The sequence below is a fragment of the Echinops telfairi genome, unplaced genomic scaffold, assembly GCF_000313985.2.
Source record: "Echinops telfairi isolate 266 unplaced genomic scaffold, ASM31398v2 ScPeMD7_16;HRSCAF=60, whole genome shotgun sequence".
Lineage (NCBI taxonomy): Eukaryota > Metazoa > Chordata > Mammalia > Afrosoricida > Tenrecidae > Echinops > Echinops telfairi.
This window is the reverse complement of record NW_022103913.1, coordinates 1,850,829-1,861,158: the sequence shown is the minus strand read 5'-3', so window position 1 is coordinate 1,861,158 and position 10,330 is coordinate 1,850,829. Positions and strand designations below refer to the sequence as shown.

Below are 10,330 nucleotides of genomic sequence, written 5' to 3'. Positions count from 1 at the left end.
AGAATTGGGATCATGATAGTGGGAGGAGGAAGCATTTAAGAAGTAGAGGAAAGTTGAATAACTCGTCTCCTCCAGGCAAACCTTCAGTAAAGGGGTGTCCAGTTGCCTACAGATGGACTTTGGGTCTCCACTCTGCACTCCCCCTCATTCACATTGATATGATTTTTTGTTCTTTGGTGGCTGATACTTGATCCCTTCGACACCTCGTGATCACACAGGCTGGTGTGCTTCTTCCACGTGGGCTTTGTAGCTTCTGAGCTAGATGGCCGCTTGTTTATCTTCAAGCCTGTAAGACCCCAGACGCTATATCTTTTGATAGCCGGTCACCATCAACTTTGTTCACTACATTTGCTTATGCACCCGCTTTGTCTTCAGCAAACGTGTTGGGAAGGTGAGCATCATGGAATGCCAATTTAATAGAACAAAGTGTTCTTGCATTGAGGGGGTACTTGAGTGGAGGTCCATTGTCCATCTGTTGCCTTAATACTAAACCTATAGACATATGCACATAGATCTATTTCCCCACCATTCTTTATAAATATATTTACATATGTACATGTTGGTCTTATTTCCTACAAAGCCACTGCATGGGTTCAAAGAGCTAACCTTTCAGTTAACAACTTAGTACTTCAATAGTTGAACCATCTTGAGGTGACTTTGGGTAGACTCAAAGCCTTTTGGGTAACAACATAATATGTTAAATTTTTGAACCTTCAAGAGAACTTATCTGACAGAATTAGTGATTAATAATTGTTAGTTCAATTATTTTCAAAGTTCACACTAACATGGGTGCAAATGATGTTCCGCTACTTAGTCTTATGTGCCTGGATCATCTGGGAGGTAAGAAAAGCCAATGGAGCCCTAAATTCAGACTATTGGTACTTGCCTGATTTTCATATCTACTTCCTTCAAGGTGGCAGAACTGATATTATTGTTTTATTATTGTCAGCTAAAGCACCATTGAACACCGCCACTTATTTCACTAATTCAGATGATTTTAAAACATTCCCTATATTGATTAACTGAGGAGCCCAAGGGCCTAGTGGTTGCATGTTGGGTTGCTAAGTGAAAGGTCAGCCATTTGAAACTAACACCTACTCTGCAGGAGAAAGACAAGGCTTTCTACCAGCACAAAGAGTTATGGTCTCGGAGAACACGGGGAAGGGGGGGTGGGGCAGTCCCACCCTATCATATAAGGTTGCTGAGCCAGAATTGACTTGATGGCAATGAGGTGAGTTTGTTTTATTTTGCTTTTTAATATTGATTAATACTATGGTACAGCTTGAAAACGTCCTAGATACCTCTTTAGTGTGAATTTTTGATGGAGGAGTCTTCCAAACACTAACCAAACCACCATTAGGATCTAGAGTAAAGTTAATTTACCTGCATGTATCACACTGTGTATACTTAAAGTAAATTACCACAATAAAAATTGGCCTCTCAATGAGTACAGAATGAAGTTTAGCATACAAATTACTGTCATCCCAGAATTACCTATTAGATTCCTCTCTCATACCAAGCTATACTGGAATGTTTATCTTCATACAGCAGGCTGCATTTAATATTTTTACCATTTTTCTCCTTACCAATGCAACTGCATTTATTTAACTTAAGCATCAGGGTAGTATTCATAAAGTAAAATATTATTACAGAAGATAGTTTATGTGATAGGAAATCAATCATGCAAACTCCATGAAGAATTTAAAATCTCATTATATCAAAGTTAAAATTTTTCATATTTGTGTAAAGAATTTTAAAGGGAATTATTTAAGGAATTTTAAAGGATAGGGCGAAGAGAACTGTGGCGTGATGTATGTAGATGTATTCTTTTTTGCAAAAAGTGAATTTGATACTGGAGAATGCAGCTTTGAAAATACAGAAGCACAAAGTCCCAGAATATGCCATCCTCACACCCAATTAAAATACTTGATTACAGTGAAACATGAATGAAACTTTTCCTAGGAATTGAAGTGAAAAATAATAATGCAAATGACAGAGCATCTCAAGCCTTAAAGAAATTAATAAACTTTAATACTTTAAAGCAGTTTTAGAGTTACAGAGAAATTGTAAAGGTTGGGCAGAGAGTCCCCATGTAGACTATTCCCGGTTTACCATTTTATTTACCTTTTGCATTAGTATAGTACATATAATATAATTAATGAACCAATATTGATGAATGGTTACTAATATTATTAATCAAAGTTTATATTTTATTCATATTTCCTCAGTCTTTTATTTTTTTAATGTAATGCCTTTTTCCTGTTCTAGGATCTCAACTAGAAAACATTATTTTGTGTGTGTTTTTGTTGTTTGGCTCTCTGGACTGTGACAGTTCCTTATACTTTGCTTCATTCGGATGACCTTGACGGATTGAGGAGTAGTGATGAGCTGCTTTGTAGGAAGTTGGATTCTCAATATCCTGAGAGTTGGCTGATGCTTCCTCATGATTAGACAGGATTCATTGATTCATTACCGAATTCAAGTGTCATTTTCATCATTTCATTTCAAAGGTATGTACTATCAACACGATTTCTCACTCCTGATGTAGCCCTCGATCACCTGATTGTCATGGTTTTCTACTGTAAAGTTACAATTCCCCCTTCACCACTTCCATACTGTGCTTCAGTGAAGTGAAATTACTTGTTATGTCTCAGCAATGCCCGCAAAATGATTGGTGTGATCATGAAAATAAGGTACAGAGGACTCTAACTCAGAGCCTGGTCAATTTTGTCATTCCCCTGGGTAAAAGAAGGAGCTATCTCAGAAGAAAGAGCAGAAGAAGTCCTTGACTATCATGAAAGAAGAGCCCCCAGCAGAACACATTTGAGATCCCTGCCTGCAGTGGTGGAGGCAGCAGAGGTGCCAGGAGCTGCAATGCCAAGACAATGAGAGAGCAGAGGATGCCAAGGGACCAAGGGACCCTATGGCTGAGAGACCTATGGACCATATAGTGTCCGTACCTAATTCTTCCAATCATGACTTTTGGTCAAACAAACAAACAAACAAAGCGACTCATACTCATGAATATTGTCTGTGAGTTCTATGTGGTCATTGTAGCAGATTATCCAACCCAACAGAGAAGTACAGTGCTGTGGGAGGGACAAATGATGTCAGATCAGGATGAAGAGGGATGGAGGGTGGAGGCAGGTCTGACCTCTGCCTAGTAGCAATCAGAGTTGGGTGCGAACTTGGATTCTCCTTCCCACCTCTGTATCCACATGAGGTCAGATGTGGTCCCCAAGTCATCATTTCCTCAGTGCTTTTTGGAAAAAAACTCATTGTCAGAAGCCTACACTTAAGGAGTGGGGAGAGAACTCGCTCTGAGGGGTCATCCATCTTGACCTTCATAGACAGAGCAATACAAATGAACATACACAAACGGAATATGCTCAATGAAAACACTAAAAACATTATTAGTGAGATGAGGAAATATTCAAGAACTAGAGGATAGCTATATGCTCCCAGTGCCATACCACACACTGGCTCTATCATCTGTTCTGTGTGGCACTTCTGAGAGAGACTGTGTAATCATCTTGCAGTTGGATTTTGGGTCTCCATTGCATCCAGGCCCCTTCACATTGAGACAATTGCATGTTGTTGAACTTCTGATACCTCTTCTTGTGGACACCTCATGATCACACAGGCTGGTATACTTTTCCATGCGGGCTTTCTTGCTTCCCTGCTAGATGGCTGCTTGTTTATTTACAAGTCTTTAAGACTCCAGATGTTTAGCTTTATCTTTTGATAGGGGCACCATCAGCTTTCTTCACCACATTTGCTTATGCACTAATTTTGTCTTCAGTGATTAAGTCAGGAAGGTGAGTATCATACAATGCCATATTATTAGAACAAACCATTCTTAACTGAGGCAAGGTTAAAGTAGAGGCCCAAAGTCCATCTGGTTCCTGGTTACAGATGCACACACACACACCCACACACACACACACACACATTATCCCCTCCTACCCCACCGTTACTTTACTCATCACTCACCTTTCAGCAATTCCTTTCAGGTACAATGCAATTTTTCAAACAGTACAGGAAAAGCTAATACTCTTCCCAATCAGTTTTAAAATGCTTACTATCTCTTGTACCCGCCATTTCTGGCTCTCCCCTCCCGGCGCCCTTTGCTCCCTTCCCCAGGAATCATTTGTCCAGTTGTTGTCTCTGTAAGATTGCCTCTCCAGCCTATCTTGGAGAATCTTCAACTCTTGAGCTATACAGGCAACATAAAAACAAGGGAAAGTGGGCAAATTATTTTACTTGTGGAGATTGCAATCAATGATATGAAACAAAATGTGCATGAATTGCTGACTGGTAAACTGACCTGCTCTGTAAATCTTGTATGTATGACGGTAACAGCTGTCAGGATTCCATGGAGCTAATACCATCATCCATTCAGCTGTCCATTGTTGTCTGTATTCCTTTAGACTCTCAGAACACTAAAGCCCAAAGACACAGGTGTGCAGTGAGGACAAAGAACTGGAGAGAAGGTCATTTATTATCTTTAATTCTTTCTGTCTTCATTGTGATATGAGGCCAAGGAGTCCATTCATTTGATAATTCTGTTTTCTAGTTTTATGTGGGATGAGGGGACGAAATTATGAAAATAAATGGTTTTTAGAATTTTGATATGATGTATTTTGAGATGTGTCATAAAGGCAGGTCAAGTTTAGACTAATCTTCAATACTGCCATAAAATTATTTGAAACTTGGAAAAGGGCAAAAAATGGCTATTGGATGTTCTTTCAATAGAATGTTGGTTGAGCCACTTAAAACTCTGTAGCCAAGAGGTTAACTTGTAGGTTTAAGGCGATAGAGATTCAAATATTCTCTAAGCAGAGGAACTGATAACCTAAATTTACAACCCTATTGGATATTAACTAGTTTTAAATCTAAATCAAAGATCTTAGATAACATTTCTTTATTAAACTGCCTATACACACCTAATATTTCAAATATTCTTTGAACCAGTTTGACATCTTACCGGTTCTCTCATTAAATAATGAGCTAAATCTTTTTTTTCTTTCAGAAATTGAGTTTTACTTTATTCATAGCAGTTTGGCTGACAGTTGACACATTGGTTTTCCATTCAACATTGCATGCATACATATTTGTAGCATTGGTTGCAATCCCTCAGTGTTAGAGGTGGAATTTTAGATGGCATCACTTTGTGGACACACATGAGCTGGGACCATTGACAGTATTTTCCAGGAACAAGGCAGAAGCAGAGGATTCAGTAGAGCTGACCACTTCAGATGTGTGTGGTCGCAGTGGTAGTGGTGGTATGTGTGTATGTGAAGTCTGAGCCCTGTCATAAAGTCAATATAGCAAGTTGGCCACTTCAGAAGCCAGTGCTGTTACTGCATAATGCACAGGAGGCAGCCGAGGGGTATCTGCCCTTCACATGTGGCTCTGAACACAGGCTGTGATGCGTCAGGACTCTGGACTTGCTAGGAGGTGGTATTTCCTTCCAGCTACCTGCATGGCATTTCTAGGATGGTCCTTGGGGCTGACCCCAGCCTGGCAGGTAGAGTGCTGTGCAGTCAAAGGGGGCTTCCCCAGATGCTCATCACAAATCCTATCATCCTGAATCCAGGCAACACACCCAAAGGTATGATGCTTGCTGGTGGTACATGGAATAGACACAAGGAGTGACAGAGCAGGTGCATTCTATCCAGGACTTACACTGAATACCTTACTGCCTTCACTGGTTCAGAGCCACCTCAGAGGCAAGTTCGGTTCTGCTGATCTGTAGGACAGCTGAGGAGCAGCTAATGAAGGTAAGACTGATATGAACAGACGAAAACCAGGGGCCTGCTCCCTAGGAAGATCTACTGCATGTGGAGAAACTACCCCATCAAGGGTGAAGAGCAAAGGCCCATGATTTAAGGCTGGTGAGAGAAAAACAGGACAATTGGGAGGCAAACCACTCCCTAGTGACAGCAAGGCAAAGACTCCTACAGGGGATGTGGCATCTCTGGATAGAAAACCTTCCATAAAGGCCAGAGGCCAAGAGAAAAAGGGAAATTGGCCATCAGAACACTCCCAGAAACAGTTTCAATGCACCATTTTAGTTTGGGTTAAAAGCTGCCAAGAAGATGTAATCCAGATGTTACAAGAGCACAGAAGAAGATGATGGGGCCAAAAGTGAGGTGAGTCGGGGGTGCAGCAGCAGCCTCTCCAGAGCAAAATTATTTCTCTGAAGGGTGAGAGGAGTAAGGCTGTGAGGGGACCTCCCAACCATGCTGTCTCTGACCGAGTCTCTTCCGGCTCTTGTGGTGATGGGGGGCACCTGGCCTTTTCCCCACTGTGAGCACCCTTTGTTTCAAAGGAGATGCTGGACTTGCCTCCAGGAGGGTTTAGAACTTTGTTGTGAGAGTGAGACCTTGGCCTCAACCTGGGTTCTTGGCTGTCAATGTTGGCCATAAGCTCTGGTTACTTGTTAGGGGCCTCTTCTCTTGTACTGCCTTTCCCAGCCATCCCATCTCTCAGCAGGGTGCTCGCCATGGCTGAAAGGTCCAATTTGGAGTCTTCTTTACATAACAAAACATGGCTCTTGGGCTTGTTGGGGTGCACTGAGGGTAAACTGCAATTGACTGGGAGCCAAAAATGCTGGTCTTCCCACCAGACTGGATCAGACATTGCTGGGTCTGCATAGGTGTTGACTCATCAAAGATGCCACTTCCTTTCCCTCCTGGGGGGTTCGTCCACTTGGATACGTTCTGGGTCTCTTCAGTTGGCCAAGGATATTGGAGGCCATCTGTTGTGTCTGCTGGTGGCAGGGGGTGGGAGTTGGGGGAGAGATAGCTTTCCCTGGACTTCCAAAGATGTTGCTCTAGTCTCCTCCAGGGGCTTTCATGGCCGTAGACCTGTTGCTCTGGGGACCCTGGACCATGTCGCCTGCCACCAGGCACCTCTCCCAGGTTATGAGCTAAATCTTCGACACATGTTTATTCTGTATTTGTTTTCACCTTTTGGAAAATTATGTTTTAGTAACATTATATGTTGAAAGTTTTATAGTTATATTTCAGTGCGACTTTGAGATCCTGAAATGTGCTTTGATTATGATATTTTAGCATAATTTTACTTCTTCTAGTATAATCTAATAGAGTATTACGTGACGCATTCTGGTTTAATGAATACTTATTCACTGAAAATCTGTTAACCTGAATATATGCTTAATCAGAATTTGACATTCCCTATATAGTTAGAATAAAGATGATTTTATTGTAATTAGAAAATGGAGTTAAGTGAATCTTTACAACATGTTTCAATTTGATTTCTAAACTGGCATTTGGCTTTACCCATGTGTCAGCAAACTATAGCCCACGGATCAAATTCATCTAACCACCTGTTTTTGTTAATTTTTATTGGATTTTACCACCACCATTACTATTTGCTGTTTATATCTGCTTTAGGAGTCCTGTTGGCAGTGGTAAAATGCTCTACTGTTAACCAAAGGTCTATGGTTCAAACCCACCAGCCAGTTTGTGGGACAAAGACATTGGAATCTGCTTCCATAAAGATGACAGCCTTGGAAACCCTATGGAGGCATTGTTGGAATTAACTCAACTGCAATGGGTTATGGCTCCTTTGGGAGTCTCTGGGTAGCACGAGGTATTAAGTGCTTGGCTTCTAGTTGAAAGGTTAGTGGTAGAATTCACCCAGCACTACCTGACGATCTGCTTCTGCAATGCCATGACCTTGAAAGCCCTAAGGAATGTTCTATTCTGCACTCAAGGGTTTATCATAAGTTGGAATTGTTTCAAGGGCAACCAGCAGCGATAGCTACTTTGTGTTACAACAGCAAAATTCAGTCGTTTTGGCAGTAACCATATGGCCCACAAGTCTAAAAGGTTTACCAGTTGTTCTCCAACAGGAACGTTTGCTGATTTGGGCTCTACCTACACTGGAGGATGGCTTTTCAGGTAGGTGGGTGATATTCTGCTTGACTAACAGATGAAGGACCTTGAGCAGCAGAACACAATATAGTAGGAATCGCCTTTTTTTTCCCTTTTGTGTTTTCCCATGGAAACACCTTTTAAAACCTAATCCACTCAGAACATTTTATTGATCAGAATAAATATTTATTCTATATATTAAATAAATATACCGTGAACTCATTCATTAACTAGCTTCATGTAATCAAGCTTTCTAAAATATTTGCGTTATATTATTGACCATTTCTTCTGAGTCATAAAATATTTTAATAGTTCAGTGTGGCAAAAAACTGCTTCACTTGGGCCTATAATGGTTTTTGCTGATTGAGGAGTAAAATGTTTCTTTCATTTTACTCTTGACCCACTTTCTGTTGAAGAGATAAGGCAATGCACTTTTGGTCTTTATTTGTAAAGGTGTGTTTTGGTGAGCGGGAATTGAAACAAAATAGACCACTTTCCATGTTAATAATGTAAGAAAAGAGAAGAAATTCTTATCTTAAAATCTTACACATAGGAAAATAAATATTAATATAGAATATCTCTCTATTTCACAAGAAGGACATTTCCAGGAAGGAAATTTAATCTGAAACCAATTTATGAAAATGCCAAGTCTTCAAAATTCAGCTAATATTGATGGTACTTGATTTATTCCAACCACAAGCTACAATTCTTTCATCATTCTTCTTCTTCTTTTTAAACCCATAAATGATGCTGTTTCTTCTAGTCTTTAATATAGTAAAATGTTTCCACCATAGATTCTGAGCTGTGTGCCTTCTCAACAGATTCTTAGCCCAGGATTCCTTCCTGGGGTGCAAAGGGTTGAGTGGGTGCTTCCAGATAAAGGAAATTTGAGAATGACAAAGAAATAGGCACATTTTTGCTCTACTTGTCTTTTTTCTGGCATTCCTTCTGACAGTCTCTGAGCAGGAAGGACATGTGCTATGCATTTGCTGAGGATAATGGAGTATTTGCAAACAAGTCATTCCCATTAGAGGCTGCTCCTTGACGGTGACCTGTTTTCCCTGCTGCTGGGAAGTCACCAAGGCTGCTGAATTCCAGGGCTCTCCACCACAGAACAATATTACAGACTCCAAGGTCACAGAGGAATCTATTTCTTTAGCTTTTCATCCATCCTATACGGAAACTCCTCTCCTAGCTCAAAACCTGGGATTTAGAGAGTTAACTTGAAACTTCCCAGGGCATGCTTGTTATAGAATATTCCACAGCTAATTATTTCCTTTCTGTACCATCCAATCCTTGGAGTTAGCAGGGAGTCATTTTTGATAAACCAAGCTCACATGGGTTGCTTGGATTTTGTGAGACTGAGTATGTCAGTTTGTAAGTCTGGTCAACTTTAGACTCATAACTCACAGTTACCAGAGGACCCTCATGCTGCTTTTCCTTGACCCAATATATGCCACTTAAGCCTGACATTTCTAGTTTCAATTCTTTATTTATTTTATGAGTTCAAGGAGAAAGAAATACTGGGTCCAAAAAAAACAGCAACAAAAATGTATATAGCATTTCATGTACCTTGAAGTTTAGCAGGGGAAGCCCTTGGTTTGTCCTATTGAAACCCTGCCCTGCTTACCCTGGGATTTGCCTGGACTCAGTCTGTCAGTGTTGCAAAACCAAGACCTATTTTTGTTTGCCTAATTGGGAAAGTGAGGCAATGCTTTCCTAAGTAATCATTGGAAAAATCATTAAGATAATTAGGATAATCTTTGTTTAAAGAAGCAAATGTGGGAACTATAATTAGAATCATGCTAGTGGGTAAAGGAGGAAATCCTAGATAAATACTCTTTCTCTGATTCCCATTATGGCAGTCCTTTTATTTTTTCATTGCCTAGCAATGAGTCACTCCTTGTTGACATGACCTGTTCATTCTATTTCTATTGAAGGGTAACCTGTGAAAGATTCAGCACCCTCAATCAGCTTGTACAGCACCCAGACTTCAAATTCTGCTTCAAAACATCCCCCACAGGCAAGTTCATCTAAAATCCGGAGCTAATGGCCCGTTCACATTGGCACAAGAGCTGTCCATCAGGAGCAGTGGAGACTTTAAGATGGTCAACCTTAAAATCTCTGCTCACTCATGCGTGTGTATGTTGATGGAGGTTAAAATAATGACCATACAGAGAATCTTAATGTTACTTTGTAAATGATATTTGAACCTGACAACAACCAAACCTAAATTACACAAGAAGTAAACATGGAATGACAGGTCATTTTCTAAAGTCAATGATATAGGCCAGTCCCAAATTGAAGGTTATTCTGATAAGGGCAACTTGGCAGGCTTGCATACACTGCGTGTGAGTTTTGTTCCTGTCAGAGAACTCTCTGAAAGGTGCCAGGTTTAATGGGATTTAGATAAAGACATTCTCATT

General features: G+C 40.5%; 1 pseudogene; it reads right to left on the bottom strand.

The window, feature by feature from the left end:
- Positions 1-6,060: 6,060 nt before the first annotated feature.
- On the bottom strand, positions 6,061-6,898 carry LOC115868634 (annotated as a pseudogene).
- Positions 6,899-10,330: the final 3,432 nt, after the last annotated feature.